This window comes from Prionailurus bengalensis, chromosome A2, assembly GCF_016509475.1.
Source record: "Prionailurus bengalensis isolate Pbe53 chromosome A2, Fcat_Pben_1.1_paternal_pri, whole genome shotgun sequence".
Classification (NCBI taxonomy): domain Eukaryota; kingdom Metazoa; phylum Chordata; class Mammalia; order Carnivora; family Felidae; genus Prionailurus; species Prionailurus bengalensis.
The window spans coordinates 97,045,053-97,062,532 of record NC_057348.1 but is presented as its reverse complement, the minus strand read 5'-3'; positions in this window follow the sequence as shown (position 1 = coordinate 97,062,532).

Below are 17,480 nucleotides of genomic sequence, written 5' to 3'. Positions count from 1 at the left end.
CTTGAACTCACAAACCGTGAGATCATGAAGTGAGCTGAGATCAAGAGTCGGATGCTTTACCAACTGAGCCATCCAGTTGCCCCAAGGCAAATGATTTTTGTTAAGTACTTTCTAGATGTGTGACTACTTATAACTTCTAGCGTGTGATTATGGGACTAACCAGAAAGGAAATTTTCTGGTTTTATTTTTTTCTCCATGGAACTAGAGACAAAGAAGGGAATGGTAGTTGAGAAGTACAAAAGAAATCAAGAGCTGACGTAATTTTGGTATGTGGGGCATATTGTTTTGAAATATACTTTTATGTGGTTTTCAAAATGTTTTTGAGGTGCTCTTCAACAAATTCTCACAAAGTTCCTTTGAGAATAAAAAAATAATAATAATATTGAGATGAGCATTCTCCACAGGGCAGAGCCTAGAAAATGGAGGAAGTTTCTAGACTCAATCATGCAACATTTTATTTTTTATTGAGTCATGTGACTACTGTCATTTCTTTCTTCTTTCCTTCCTTCCTTCTTTCCTTCCCTCCTACCCTCCTTCCTTCCTTCCTTCCTCCCTCCTTCCATCCTTCCTTCCTTCCTTCCTTCCTTCCTTCCTTCCTTCCTTTCTTCCTTTATTAGTTATATATTGTTCCAAGTTAGGCTTTGTTAAGGATTTGGGAATGTGACTGCCTTATTACTGGAAATCTGTCAGGAACAATGCACTAAAATGCCCAAGGATAATCCAAGGGGTCTTTAGTAACATGGGTACCTATTATAGCTCTTTTCCCATTTTGTAGAAAGGCTATTTTGTGGAACTGTGAACTTAATTGAAATCATATGTCACTACTCTTTGTGTTTCCAGGCAGGCGGACTAGCATCAGCTGCGCAACAGAAATTCGACACTCATGATGTTTTTCTCTTTATTACTAGGGATGTTTTTAAGAAGACTAAAAACTCATGAGTAGTTGTAGGTCTGAGAAAGACTTTCAGTTATAAATTTATGGGATTTTTTATTCCCTTGTAGCCAGAATTTAATTTTATTTCTTTTAAAATGCCATTCTCCTTCTAAAAGTTATTTCCCCTCAATACACATAAACACATAGTCTTAAAACTATGGGAAGTTTTTCCTCATTTCTGACCAATAGTTCTATGTCATATTCTCATTTTCTCCTCCCACTGAGGATGGGGTCCCACCTAGAAACCGGAGGTAGTTCATTTTGGTTGGCCAGAGCAAGCTGCTTTGCTCTTGGCGGTCCCCTTTCCTCAGGGGGACCTGAGCATGCTGCTTCTGTACTGCATATCTCTTGGTTCTTGCTGCAAAGGGGCAAATCTTCTAGAAAAGTGGCAACAGCCCTTCTGAAAGGATTTAGTAACCTTTAATTTAACTGCACCAAAGCAAGTTGATGGGGGAGGAAAAAAAAAGTCCAATCCTTGAACACCTCCAAAAAAGTTTGGTTGTCATCATTAAAGAGAAAAAAAAATGTTTTCTAAGCACAAGGTATGGAAATGAAGAAAAATGGGAAATGAGAAACTCACTTCTCTGGAAGGAAGAAAGGGATGAAGGAGTGAAAGAAGCTAGGAAGGAAGGAAGGAAGGAAGGAAGGAAGGAAGGAAGGAAAGGAGGGAGGAGGGATAGTTGGAAGGAAGGAAATAAATGAGGGAAGAAAGAAAAACAAAAAGAGGAATGAGAGAAAAAGAAAGGGAGAGAAGGTGACGTGGCTGTTAGTGACATTAGTCTCAGAAACCAGCTGGAATATTGTGTGTCTCTTAGCTTCTGCATAATGAATAAAGGTTTTCCAAATGATATAGTTTTGGTTCCAAGAGGGAGGAGGCCACGTTAGCACACTCATTCCTTCAGAACCACAGTATTGCAGCCTGCACCATCTCACTGCCTGTTTTCCCTGTTTACAAAAGGGAAACGGGGTGGAGTTGCCTTTAATTATTAACCTTTAAAATATCCTCTTTATTATTTGTGGTCATGGCAAAAAGCAAAACTTATGTTCATAGATAATCTCAATCCTTATTTTAGTCTTTATTTTCAGCCTCTCCCTACTAAGTGTTTTACCTGAAGCAAACCTAAAATTTAAAGGGAGAGGAAGCAAAAGAAGTCAGGTCCTGTGTGACACCCATTCCTGGTGAATCCAGAGAGAAATTCCTGAGAATGCCCTATGCCTACATCTGGGGCACTCCTTATTGGCTATATCAGAGGAGGATAATGTCCCAGATGATTGTATCTCATTTCAGTCATTCTAAGAAGACAAAATGAAGTTTATGCATTTATTATATTCCTTAATCATCTGTGAGCATTTAACATAAAATTAATTGTGAGCTCTTCAATCAAATTTAAAATATCTTGTTAACGGGTTAGGAATAGTAAACGTTGAGAAAGCTAACAAACTGATCTGAAGTTTTATTTGGGACCTCTCATGCCTAATTTTTTAACAAATTAATTTTGAAATCTGTATGTGTCACAATTTTTCATGTGTGAGACTTGTGGTGTGAATCTGAGTCGCGACAATGGAACACGTATTGATTTCCTTAGATCAGCCATACTAAAAGTAAGGAATTGTGAGTCTATCACCAAATGGTGGGAGAAGAAACATTTTCTTTTGGCATTTCTTTTTTTAGCAGTGAGACAGAGTATTGACTTTTAGGGTTCAAGATCTATTGTTGGAATATTATAAGCAGTATTTAGCATTGTCCTGATATTTATCAGGTATCCACTATTTGTTTAATGGGTGAATGCCAATATGCATGATAGCAAATATAAAATCAAATGAATGCATGAGCATAGTTTGCCTGCTAGATATCTGTGTTGTAAACAGTAAGAAGAAAAACAAAGTGCCTTATTATTTCTCTTGGAAATTCAAACTGATGTAACTGAAATTATTACTTTGACACATGATGGGTAAGAAGTCCCCCAGTCCAGATAATTAGGTAAATGGCTACTTTTTGGTTTTTCTGTCACTTATGTGTAGACTAGAAAAATACAGAACTGGATCAACATTCAGGTTTTGGAACTATTTTGTTTTTGTGATTTTTAGAAAGATACACATAAAGATGGTACATTTAATGATATAACACAAACAGCCAGACAAACATAAATATATGTTGAAACGAGCACATTCTGGGGATTAGATTAAGGATATAATTAATTGAAAGCTAATGCTGTGTCCTCATGAGAGCAAAAAATTAGTGTTTAATAAAATGCTGTGTGGTACATCATTTAGGCTTTTCTTTGCTGGGTAAGGAAGTATTTCACCTGGCTACAATTTTTTATGAGGGCATTTCAGAGTCAAATGCCACAATGTGCCATCCTACTGGGGAAACTAATAAGTATGATAAAATGATGGTAAGCATTCTATTCTTTCCGTGTGGTAAATTTCTAATGCTAGATTATATAATAAAAGTCATTATTTAATGTATACCTATTTACTAATTCTAGAAGCTCAAAATGAAATAGAATTTTCCGGAAAATTATTTATCTTAATTGGAATGAATAGCTAGAAAATATACCATAATGGGAAGGGCCAGGCAAATCTATGGATCAAAACAAAGTCTATGTCCAGGAGCTTTTCATCTGTGAATAATGAGCATGTAAAGATGATCCTGAACAAGAAAATCTCTTTAGGGGAATGGACCCAACTAAATTGAGTACAGTGATGTAAGTTGGTCCAGATTTTGAGATCTATCATTTCAACCCAGACAGTAATGGAAGAGATGATGAAAGAAAAGCCCAGTAAGCATGAATTTATCCAAGGTCCAAGAATCAAAGGAACTTTTAGGAAACCAAAGAGGGATACTACCACTTAGATCCAAATATGAAGGAAAACAAAGGCAGGATGATTAGGGTCAGGGTAGGTGTACAGAGCCTCAGATGAGACAAAAGGCAGGTATCTAGCCCCAAGGCATTAAAGTCATAAGAATGACAATTCTCTGATACAGGACTATGTGTATATATATATATATATATATATATATATATATATACACACAAATATATATATATATATATATATATATATATATATATATATCTCCTACTTAGAATATAAATTGGCCCTAGTTAAATATAGACCTGAGTTTGAAGGTGAGACTTTTGTAGGCACAACTGCTAGTCAGGCTTCCCTGGGTTTAGAAATAGGTTTAGGAGCTTAAAGGATATTATAGACAGGACAGTACGTAATCATCAAAATATATTAAACTTCCACTAGATATTCTTATGATGTGACCTTAAGTTTACTGCTTTTGCAAATCTTTTACCAAGCTTAGTAATCTTTTACTGAGTATACCCTTGAACACCACAAGTTTGAACTGCATGGGTCCACTTATACACGGATTTTTTTTTTCAATTACAGTACAGTGCTGTAAATGCATTTCCTCTTCCTTACGATGTTCTTAAAAACATTTTTCTTTTTCTACCTTACTTGATTGTAACAATACTATATATATATGTATATATATATATACATATATATATACATATATATATATATACATATATATATACATACATATATATATACATATATATATACATATATATACAAAACATGGGCTAATTGATTGTTCATGTTATTGGTAAGGCTTTTGGTCAACAGCAAGCCATTAGTTAAGTTTTTGGGAGTCAAAACTTATACTTGGATTTTTGATCGCATGGGGGGGGGGTGGTGCTCCTAACCCTCATGCTGTTCAAGGGTCAACTATATAGTTAATAAATCTTTTTTTAAGTTTAGGTGAATTTCAGTCGTTTTTTTGTCATTTGCAACAAAAAGAGCTCTAATATTTTTTTAATGTTCATTTATTCTTGAGAGAGAGAGAGAGAGAGACAAAACATGAGCAGGGGAGGAGCAAAGGAAGAGGGAGACACAGAATCGGGAGCAGGCTCCAGGCTCCGAGCTGTCAGCACACGCAGGGCTCTAACTGACAAACCTGGGAGATCATGACCTGACCCGAAGTTGGACATCCAACCAACTGAGCCACCTAGGTGCCCCAAGATCTCAGTAATATTAAACAGACACAGCCTCTGCAAGGTGGGGGGGGGGTGACTTAGGTAGGCAATGCCAAGGAGGTGACCTCGGTGCTGGCAGTGAGAACTGCAGGTACAGAGGATTCACAGGAAAGGAAGCTGACTGTGCCAGGGAGACATCCCAGAGGAAGTGTCATTTAAGCTGAAACTAAGGCACCTGCAGGTGATGGGTGAGAGTGAGGGGAGACATGTAGGCAGATAGTACACCATGTTGGAAGTTTCCGAGGCAAAAGAATGCAAAGCATATTTGAAAAAAATGCAAGTAGTTCTGTCTGTCTAGAAAGTAGTCAGCAAGGAGGGATGTTAAGAGAAGATTCTGGTGAGGTAAGTGAAAGGCTATCCTGAGGGTCTTTGTAAACCCTGTCAAGGATTTTGAACATTAATCCAAGGAAAATGGGCATATGACCACTATTTACTCATTCACTTATTTGATTACTGAGACATATTATGACTTTGATTTCTTGGTGCTTCAGAATTCTCATTTAACTAAAATTAAATGGGTTCAGGTGACTTCTTCAGGGAATATGAAAATGTTGGAGTATTTTATGTTAATGACTAATGCTCTTTGTTTCCTCATTTTTAGTTTTTGTTGACTATTTCAGTTTACAAACGCAATATTAAGGTCTCAAGTCTTATATTCGGGTCATGTGGAAAAATAATAACATGAATTTTCATACACAATGGCCCCTAATAAAACTAGAGGCCATATGTTGCATATGTTGCATAAAGTATGTTGCATACTTTATGTTAAAAAGTATCCACCAAAGTGTTCAGTCCAGTTATTCTGACTCTGAAAGAACCTAGAGATTAATCAGTAGTATTGGCAGAGGTAATTGGTAAAAATGGCATATCGTGAATTAGTTATCTTTGTCAGATGAACATAGTAAAATATTTGTGCAGAATTCACATAGATAACATGGGAATTCAACTTGTTTTTTGTTTTTGCTTTTAATCTGTATATCCTGGAGCAAAGGAGGTAAGGTTAGTGAATTAATCAGCAGCAAGGGTGAAATTACACAGACTAAGGACTTCTACTTAACAAAAATCTCTTTATGGCCTCTTTTGTCTAATGGCAGTAATGCTGAGAAGTGGGATGGTTGCCATCACACCTCGACACAAGTGCTGTTCAGCGCTTGATTACATGAAGGCCGGTCCTCCTATTCAGCTCCATTGCAGGAACTCATCCAGTGAATAGTGAAATAATGGCGACAATTCTGTTATTAATCTAAAGATTGTGTTGGCAGTTTTGTTATTAAAAAGTGGGGGGGGGGTGGTGAGGACTAGAAGGGGCCCAGAAAAGACTCTTAGAGAAACTTAGATTAAATAACCACCGATGTTGCTTTTTAGGCTTTTCAGAAAAAGGACATTGCTATCTTTTACCTATTGTCTCTCCTGTCAGGAGATGTGTTGCTTCTTCAGTTATTTACTTACTCACTAATTCAACTATTATCTATACAGGGCCTACTATGTATTAGGAAATAAGGCAAATATGATTCTACAACTTTCAGGGACCTTATGACCTAGTAAGAAAGAAGGGAAATAAAAGAATATATGATGAATGATGAGAACTATAATAATAAGCAGAATATATGGGGCCACAGGAGCCTATTATGGGGATTTCTCACCTGGATGAGGGGGTTGGAGAAGGCTTGTTAGAGGAAGTTAGGTTTAGGTTGTATGAAGCAAAAATAAGCGTCTCCAAGTGAAGTCAAGTTTGAGGTGGGGCAGAGAAAAGGGAATAAAAGAGAATTTTCTAGGCAGAGGAACAGCATGTGTGAAGGCTGGAAGGCAAAAGGCTTCACGCTACATTCCAGGATCTTCATGTCCTTGGGCATCATGTTAAAGGATGGACTTTTTTAATGTTAAGGAGGTAACATTCTTTTTTTTTTTTTAATGAAGATTATGGTGGGTTTTTTTTATTAATGTGTTTTCATTTTTGAGAGACAGAGAGACAGAGTGTGAACAGGGGAGGGGCGGAGAGAGAGAGGGAGACACAGAACCCGAAGCAGGCTCCAGGCTCTGCTCTCAGCACAGAGCCCGATGTGGGGCTTGAACTCACAAACCGTGAGATCCTGACCTGAGCCGAAGTCAGATGCCTAACCAACTGAGCCACCCAGGCACCCCCAAGAGGTAACATTCTTATGTTTGTTTGTTTTCTAGGTCATACATCATCCACACCACAAAAATTGTACGATCTAGTTATGCTCCTTTTCATGCTTTTTGGTGGTGGGATTCCTCCAGTGGTCTGGGCCTAGGTTGCCATGTGACTTGGAAGGAGGGATGTGAGCAAAACTCTCCCTGGAACTCTGTGAGGGTTAGGGCTCCAGGATGATAAGGCCCCAGTGGAGAAGGGGTAGTGATAAACAGTACAAGCTCTGACATAACAACAATCCTAGAAACTCAATTTTTCTCCTTCCAAAATATACGGGTTTGGGAAAGTTAACACAATTAGCAATTGTGTTAACTTTTGCACACAAAATTGCAATTTCTTTCTCACATACATTTCACATGGGAACTGTAATAAAAAATATCTTCCTTATAGGTTTGTTAGGATGATTCAAGGAATTAGTGAAAGGAACACCTTGGTACACCAAACAAATGTTAATTGTTATTGTTGTCTTTGTTGTTATTATTCCTATTTCATTCGACTCCAAGGGGTAGAAGAAGCCAGTGTATTCATTGTTACCAAAAAAAAGCCATCACTTCTTATTCTCTGTTCTTTAGATTGATTTCAGAATCATGATACCTTGTTCCCAGAGTTTGACTTTACCATCCCAGCCACGGGTGGCCCATAAATTGCCAGATGTATAGCTTGGATTTAAAACCCCCGGGTGTGTCTTTGTCACTAATTTGGGAGCACATTTGAATGATGGAATCTCCAAATCTAATTAACATCTGGTAAAGTGTCTATGTTTCTGACAGCATAAGGCTGAATATGGCTTTCCCCCCAGTTGTGAGAGAGGAGGGGAGGCATGTCATCAAAGCTCTTTAGTGACAGTCACAATGACATCTGCTTTTTAGACCTGGACCCTGCTTGGTCAGAACTGGGATTTGATACATTATATATTTTTTCTTCTTGAGGGAGAATAGTGAAAGCAGACCTAAGCATACCATAATCATGAAGTACTGATTGTTTAAAAGGCAGAAAGGTCATGAAGATACAGGAAGGGAAAACGACATGCTAGAATCACTAATTCTAAGCCCCAGTGGAAGATGAATAGGCTCTTATTTATACATACTGGTCTCAACACTGAGGCTACTTAGGATAAGAGGCAGAAAGGCCCCCATTTCAAATTACCAGGCATCTGTAGCTAATGACTGTATTCAGTTATAGTGCATATGGCAGGTGAATGTTCCCCTCTCAAACTTGTTCCTGCTATTATCCAGATAGCTACTCTTGTTTTCTTTTTGCTTTTTTTCTTGCTAAAATCACAGAGCTGAGCAAAGTAGTAGCAAGCCATCGGGGCCTGCTAATCAAATCTGAGAGACTAGGGCTCCAATCTCAGCTCATCATATGACTTAAGAGGCCCTCATTTAGACAGGATCTGAAAAGTCCCTTCTAAAGCCTTTACAAAGTGAGAATAATCTTCATTAAGTGCTACAGATTTCACGGGAAAAAAATGGATTAGGGGCTTGTCACAGGAAAGATAATTAATGTGCTGGAGAGAAGTATAGGCAATAGAAAGAAAAATTTCTCCATGAAAAGGAAAGAAAAAAATTTACAACAGCTAGGGTGGATAATGATTAAATGCTAAGAAGCAGTTCCTGCTGGCTTGATTTTTATAGTATAATTAAAAGAGAGAGAGAGAGAGATGGGATGGGAAGAGACATACACACATACACACAAAGAAAATGACACACAAAATATAAACTCAGGATTAAAAGGTACATTAAAGGTTTTGTGTTATCGGATTGATATTTATTTATCTCTCCCAGATCTAAAAAGATTAGATCTTTTACTATGTTAAAGTCCTCTAAAACATTTTGCTAAATTGCCTTTCAATATATTCTTGGTCAAAACATTGTTGTGGGTTGGGAAATTATTTTGAAGTTATCTTCTAAATTATTTTATAACTAAAGAAGTCTTAGCGATTTTTTTCTCCACTGTTTAATTCAGCTATCTTGCTGCTCATAGTTCTTGCTGAAATTGGTGTTATTTCAGGCCCTGAAGCAAATGGTCTTTTGCCCCTTTTCTAATTTCCTCCTTTCCAGACAGCAGGACTTGGCTTTTTATCAAGGAATCAAATGCCCACCCAATGGGCCTGCTGGGACTTTTTCCAACTAAAACACATTTCTTTCCTGTGAATGTGTAATCATTTGCAAGTGAGTACACGGCCGAAAACCTGTTGATAGGAAATGCTGGAAGAGCCAGTTCTTTTTCTGTGGTGCTAGATGTATCTTGGACACAAACAATTAATAATCATGACTTGCTATTTATTTAATTATGATTGCCCTAAAAATTAGAAAATGAGAGAAAAGAAGACATCATCTCTTTCTCAGGTAGGGTGTCATGTGGTGTCTATACTTAAGTGGGATTGTATTGACTTCAGGATCAAGTCTTAAGCTTTGCGTTTCAATTGCATTCTATCCAACTGAAATATATACTGTATGACTATGATGTGTCTGGCTCCATGTTAGGCACACAAAAAAATCTAAATCTGATTAGACAGTATTGCCTCATGGTTTTCTAGAGGACACAGACACAAATAACCTCAATAAAATGAAACAATGATAGTACAGGATGAGCAAAACCAATGTTGTGCTGGGAAGATGCCCTCAATGCTGCCAGGGGGTTGTGTATCCGTTCAGATTTCATGGAGAAGATGATCTTGGAGCTGGTGCTTGAAAAATTAAGTACGGATCACCTGGCAGAGAAGTAGGAAAGGACATTTCACTACCATCTAAATTATCTTGTGAAACAAAAATGTGATCATGGCATTCTTTTGCTCCAAAAATCCCAATGAATCCACATTATTTAAATTTAAAAAAATCCCCAATACTTAGAATCCATTGTTTTAAGTCTTTTATAAACATGTGCCTGTCAAAGTGAAGTTTTTCTAGTGTCCTTGAGGCCTGTTTCTATGCACAGAAAGGACTATTTGTGATTCTTTTGGATTTTCAATTAATATTTGACGTATTATAGATCCAACTTAATTTTTCCTCAATCTTTTACATTCAACTTATGAATCTTATTATTCTAGTAACAATGTAACATATTTCAGCAACCACTTTTTTTTTTAATTTTTTTTCAACGTTTTTTATTTATTTTTGGGACAGAGAGAGACAGAGCATGAACGGGGGAGGGGCAGAGAGAGAGGGAGACGCAGAATCGGAAACAGGCTCCAGGCTCTGAGCCATCAGCCCAGAGCCCGACGCGGGGCTCGAACCCACGGACCGCGGGATCGTGACCTGGCTGAAGTCGGATGCTTAACCGACTGCGCCACCCAGGCGCCCCAAGCAACCACTTTCAAGGGGATCTTTAAACCTAATTAATTAAAATTTTTTAAACATTTTAAATTAAATTTATAAATTTAAAATACTTGATTTTTAAAAGATCCTAAGCTGTCTAATTAATAAGTAAAATCTTTCTAACTACTTAAGTAAATCTGAAAAAAATCTAATTAATTAAACTTTAAAATATGATGAAATTTAAGTTCTTTTAAAGTGCCTTGGTACCATTTATAAACAGTAAAATCTTCTTAAGCCTTTGAAGTTAAAATAAAAAGTTTAATAAATTATCTAATTATACAATTTAAGTGGGAATCATAGAACTAATGCATTGGACACTCCAATGTGCCAAATTCTCTTATGCATTAAAAATACAAAAATACCAAGTATACACAGATTGTGTTTATACATTACTTTCAAAGTAATACTATGGGCTTAGTTTGCTTCATCATTTATATATTTATTTCTAATTCCCTAAGGTTATATGACACTTACCCATTGTAGCAGAGACTGCTAGCTGCCATACAGTTTTTAGTCTCTCATTCTTACTTAGCAATGGGATCTTGGTTTTATTTAGGGCAGCAGTAGGCCAGAGAAATTACATTTCCCAACTTGTTTTGCATCTAAGTGTGGCCATGAGACCAATGAAGTGAGTGTTGTGTGTGACTTCTCAAAGAGCCGTTTAAAGGAAAATGCCTTATTTGGGAATAGAGTCCTTTGTATCTTTTTGCCTTTCTTTTTTCTTCCGGCTGTCATCTTGAACTACAAGGTGACTCTGAAGATCAAAACAGAAGGACTCTGGGCGATTGTATTAGTTTGCCAGGGCTGCTATAACAAAATGTCACAGATGGGTGGCTTAAACAACAGGAATTTATTGTCTTACAGTTCTAGAGGGTAGAGGTTCAAGGTCAAGGGGCCAATAGGTTTGGTTTCTTCTGAGGCCTCTCTTCTTTGCTTGGAGATGGCAGGCCTCTCCCTGTGTATTCACACGGTTATCCCTTGGTCTGTGTGTTGTTTGTGCCCTGATCTCCTCTTATTATAAGGACATATTGAATTAAAGCCCACCCATATGATCTTACTTTACCATAATTTCCTCCTTAAAGGCCCTGTCCCCAAATACAGTCACAGTCTGAATTACTGGGGGTTAGGACTTTAACATATGAATTTTGGATGATTACAATTCAGCCTGTTTACTACAGTTGCTATGGGCTGAATGTCTGTGTCCTTCAAAATTCATATGTTGAAGCCCAATCCCAAGTGTTATGGTATCTGGAGGTGGGGCATTGGGGAGGTAATTTGGTAACAGGGATGAAATCCTCATGAAGGGGTTAATGTCCTTATGAGAAGAGACCTAAGAAAGCTTGCTTCCTCTCTTGGCAATGTGAGGATAACAGCATGAAGATAGCTATCTATAAGCCAGGAAGTGGGATCTCACTAGACATGGGATCTGCCAGTGCCTTGATCTTAGACTTTTCAGCCTCCAAAACTGGGAGAAATAATGTTTGTTTGTTTAAGGCACTAGTCTATGGTATTTTTGTTATAGCACCTTGAACTGACCAAGACAACAGTGCTATAAGAACTGATAGGATTTAACCAAATCATGGAGGTTAAGGATGGCTTCAAAGAAGAATTATTAAATGAACAAAAATGTGAAGAATGGAAATTAACAAGTGAAGATATGGTGGTAGAGAAAGGTCTTCTCTTGGAGGAGAAAATGTGAGAACAAAGGCTTATGGCTGGGTTTCTAGAGGCACAGAACACCTGGTGGGAGAATAGCCAGAAGGGAAGCGGAATGAGACCAGGCAGGGTCAGGTAGGTTAGGGATTTTTGTCTTACCCAAGAGCAATAGAAATCTTCTGACTATCTGAAACAAGGATGACACTATTAGAATTGTATTTTGAAAAGGTTACACTGGCTTCAGTTTGGAAAACAAATTGGAAGGACGTGAGAATTGATGGGAGAAACAACAGAGAAAAGAAGAGAAAAAATGCATAGGCCTGGGTCTGGAGGAGTGCCAACAATTAATGGCAGGGGAAAGAAGGATGAGCCTATAAACGACTTTTTCCAAGAAGTTGCTCTTAGAGGAGGTAAGAGAAAGATTAGTAGCCGAAGAAGGGCAGGGGGCTGAGATTTTGCTTTTCCAGTTGGAGTGACATGAGCATGTTTAAAATTTGATCAAAAGCCACTGTGGAAAATGATTTGCAAGTTCCTTAAAAAGTTAAACATAGAATTACCATATGACCCAGCAATTCTACTCCTAGGTTTACAACCAGAAGAACTGAACACAGGTGTTTAAACAAAAACTTACACACAGATGTTCATAGCAGCACTGTTCATAGTAGCCAAAGGTAGGAAAGCCAAAAGGTCCATCAAATGATAAACAGATAAACAACATGTGGCATACCCCTTTAAGGAATATTATTCAGTCATAAAAATGAATGAAATATTGATATATACTACAGTATGAGTGGACTTAAAAAATATTGTGCTAAGTGAAAGGAGCCAGACACAAAAGAGATTGCATATTATATGATTCTGTTTATGTGACATATCTAGAATATATAAATCATAAAGATAGAAAGCAGATTAGTGGTTGCCAGGGCCTATGGGGAAGGAGAAATGGGGAATTATTGCTTAATGGAAACAAGTTCCCTTTTGGGGTGATGAAATATTTGGAGCTAGATTGAGGTGATGGTTGCCCAACATTGTGAATATACTGTCACTCAGTTGCATACTTTTTAAAAAAAGTGTTTATTATTATTTTTTTAAGAGAGAGAGAGAACAATTGGGGGAGGGGCAGAGGGAAAGAGGGAGACAGAGGATCTGAAAGAGCCCGATGTGGGGCTGGAACTCTCGAACTGCCAGATCATGACCTGAGCTGATGTCCAATGCTTAACCGACTGAGCCACCCAGATGCCGTGTCACGTACTTTAAAATAGTTAATTTTATGTTATGTGATTTTTACCTCAGTTTTTTTCAAACAACCCAGAAGTTCCTGGGAAGACTCGAGATGAAAAGCATTAATAAAAAGTGGTAGATTTCTGAAAATTTGTGAAGAGATGAAATTAAAGCAAAAGTGGAGAAATTATCTAAAATAAGTATGTGGCACAGCTCCTTTGTTGTAACAGGCAGGAAGTAAGAATGATGGGCATCTATATACGGGTTTGTGCATTTGCTATCTAGAAGTTGAGGAGACCCCTATTACTGCATCTATTTTCTCTATGAATTAACATGTGAGATCACCACGCACTGAAAGCAAAGGGGCTGAAGGAAGGGCTAAAGATTTAAGGATAATTAAAAAAAAATTAAAGTCATTGGAAAAAGGGAGACAATATAGATTAGAGATAAATATTTAGGTAGTTAGAGCTAGTTAAGTTCACAGCTTGTTTGAGATTGGGTTTTTTAAAGTTTTAAAGGAATTAACCAATCTGCCATCTTATGTGATTTTTCCCCCCCTAGCTATGTTTACCTATGTAGGTACAGGCATGGACAAAGAGTTGGATGGGGAGCCTGGGTGGCTCAGTTGGTTGAGTGTCCAACTCTTGATTTCAGCTCAGGTCATGATTCCAGGGTCATGGGATTGAACACCGAGTCAGGCTCTGTCTTAGTGTAGAGCCTGCTAGAGATTCTCTCCAGATTCTCTCCATCTCCCCTGCTTGTGCATGCTCTCTGTCTAAAATTAAAAAAAAAAAAAAGAACTGGATAACTTGGGATTGTGGTTTTGTTGGACCTGTATAATGAAAAGATAGCATAGCAAGAGAGTGAAGATATTGACAAGAATGCTGTTGAAACCATAAGTCATGAAACGAGATTATCTCAGGAGGAAAATGAGGAAGGGGGGGAAAGCTAATGATTAAATAGGAGAAAATAGTGGAATCCATACACTGGAAATGCTGATGAAGTTGAATAAAGGCCAAAGGGTACCCAATCCAGTATGCTAAAGATAGGAGGGTTTGTGAACAAGGAGGGGAATTAGTGAGTTTGGTTATGGAACAGATAAAATAGAAATGATGAAAGAATGAGGGGCTGAATGGAATGGAGAAGAGCCTGGGAAAGGCCAAAAAACCAAAAGCTGAGGATGCTGGGTGAGTCAGGAGGTCATCCATGTAGGCACTGAGATCATTCAGGCTTTCAACAGGGCTTGGATAAAAACGAAGTTTGGGGCTAGATGCCCAAACCTTTCATTAAAGGAAAGGAATAACTTGAGTACAGATGGGATGGTAAAGGTTAATAAAATCCAATGGAATTGGTCTAAATGAGCAGGATTTGAGAAGACAGACTGGGGGGTGGTCTGAATGCAGCAACAAGGAAAGATGAAGATGTCAACACTACCTCCTGGCCCTAGACTAGTTGAGACATGAGATAATAAACAGTGTTGCAGAGCAACAGTGTCACTGAGGAAGAGGTCCGTCTTAATTAAGGCAGGAAGATGAAGGAAATCCTTGAAAGGGGGTTGAGGGTATTGGCTATGTATCAGACAGGGGCTGGTGGTCAAGAAAACAGAAACCATTTCATGTCTTCCATACTGTGGAAATTTAATTCAAGGAACTGGTTACAAAGCTTCTGGCAGGAACAGAGGAACGAAAGGCAAGAGAGGAGGAGACTGAAGGGGTACAAAAGGAGAAGTAGATTCTCAGAGATCAGAAGCTGCTAATGCCCATAAGCCAACCCTTGCTGCTGTGCTCCTGAAGAAACTGTCACAGTCAGTTCTGGATCCATCTCACCGAGGGCTAGAACCACTAAGAAGGTGCTGCCCTGGCTGGGCTGTTGGAGTCCAGATTCCTGATTCAGTCCCTGATTCCTACTGCCACAATTGCCTACAACTACCACACCATCAGAGCCAGAAGCAAGAAACTGCTCCCTCCCTTCCACCTTCTGTTCTCCACTGTCTTCTGTTGGCAGAAGGAAGGCAGCTGGCAGGGAGCCTGCAGAAATATGTTTGCAATCTCCCAGCCCCAGCAATGTAGATCCAAGTGGAGAAGGGTAAGTGTGGGCTGAAAGGAAACATTGAATAAGTGGAAGGGGTGGGGGATGGCTTGCTGCTAATGGGTAAGCTATTCCAAGGTGGTACAGTGAAGGGTTTGGATGGTTGTAGAGTGTGATAACTGGGTCAGAGATAAAATGAGGAGGATAATGAGAAACATTCTTTATCCTAATTCCTCATCAAAGACCAGAGAAAATAGAACCAAATGGAAGAAAATGTCCCCAACTTCCCACTACCACTTCTAATAACCCACCAAGCTCTATCTTGACTCTTGTGTCTATGCATGAACTTGCCAGCTTCTTAACCAAGGCCAGTCCTGTCCCTTATACCCAGTATCACTCTAGCATCACTGTTTTTGTTTTTTATTTCCCTATTGGATGATTCCTATCAGGATAACTGTCGGGTAATTTCTTGACAAAATCTTTTTTTTATTATTATTAAAAAAATAATAAAAGGAAAGGAAGAAAGGAAGGAAGGAGGGAAAGAAACCCCTCTCCTGACTCCACTGTATCCTACATTGTAGTAAATGGCAACTCTATCTCTCTAGCTATCTCTATCTCTATTGCTCAGACCAAGAACCTGGGATTCCCTCCCTCCCCTCCTTCCTTCCTTCCTTCCTTCCTTCCTTCCTTCCTTCCTTCCTTTCTTCCTTCCTTCCTCTCACTGTCCCCACCCACTTTCATCCTTTGCACCAATGTATCTATTGAATCTTGGCAGCTCTATCTTCAAGGTACATCATTACCTATTACCACTTTTACCACTGTTATTTTAGTCTATCCTACATGCAGCATCCAAATGATCCTTTTTTAAAAAAAAAATTTAATGTTTATTTTTGAGAGAGACAAAGAGACAGAGAGAGAGAGAGAGAGAGAGAGAGAGAGAGACAGAGACAGAGAGACAGAGTGTGAGTAGGGGAGGGGAAGAGAGAGAGGAGACATAGAACCTGAAGCAGGCTCCAGTCTCTGAGCTGTTCGCACAGAGCCCAACAAGGAGATTGAACTCACAACCGTGAGATCATGACCTGAGCCGAAGTTGGATGCTTAACGAACTGAGCTACCCAGGTGCCCCCAGATGATCCTTTTAAAATATTTAAGGTTATGTCTCTTCTTTTCTCTGAGCCATCTAAAACCTTCCCATCTCATTCAGAGTAAAATACAAAGTCCATTTATTCGCTGACAGGCTTCTACAGGATGTGCTCTGTGTCCACTTTGACCTCCTTACCTTGCACTTCTCTCCCCTCAATTACTCTGCTCTAGCCTCACTGGTCCCCTTGCTGCTCCTGAAACATACTAGACATGTCTCAGGGCCTTTGCACTTGCTGTGTTCTTGCTGCCTGAGACAGTCTTCCCACAGTTATTCACATGACTCACTCATTCACTCCCTTCAGGTCTCTGCTCAAATGTCATCTCTGTGAGAGACTTTTTAAACACATCTATTTAAAGCAACAATTCCTACCCTCTTAGCATGCATCATCATCTGCCATACCATTTATATGTTTATTTCTTCTTTATCTGTCTTTTTCCACTAGAAGATAAAGTTCAGGAGGGCAGAGACTTTGTTTTCTTCTTTGCTATGTCTTCAGAATCTACTCAGTGCCTACAACGTCATAAGCACTGATGAATGAATATGTGAAAACATGGAGGATAGATAAACACACTACGTTTTATGAGGAAGATACCACACCTGTTGCCAGGCTCTGTTCTCTAGCTTTGGATATAACTTTATGATACCCTTGACACTGGTCCTTGAGGACAAGTAAAACCTATAAACTGTCAGGAGAGACCACTGTCATTTCATTCAGACTGCCTACCTTTCTACCTTGAACCAAATGCACTCACATATGATCCTAGATAAAGCATTTTTGTTTTCATTTTTGAAAGATTGAGAATTGTGTTTGATATATTTTATTAATTTACTCCTGAGAAAAAACATAAAACACTTAATACTGATGAAGAAGTATATCTTGGGGCACCTGGGTGGCTCAGTCAGTTAAGTGTCCAACTTTGGCTCAGGTCATGATATCTCGGCTGGTGAGTTCAAG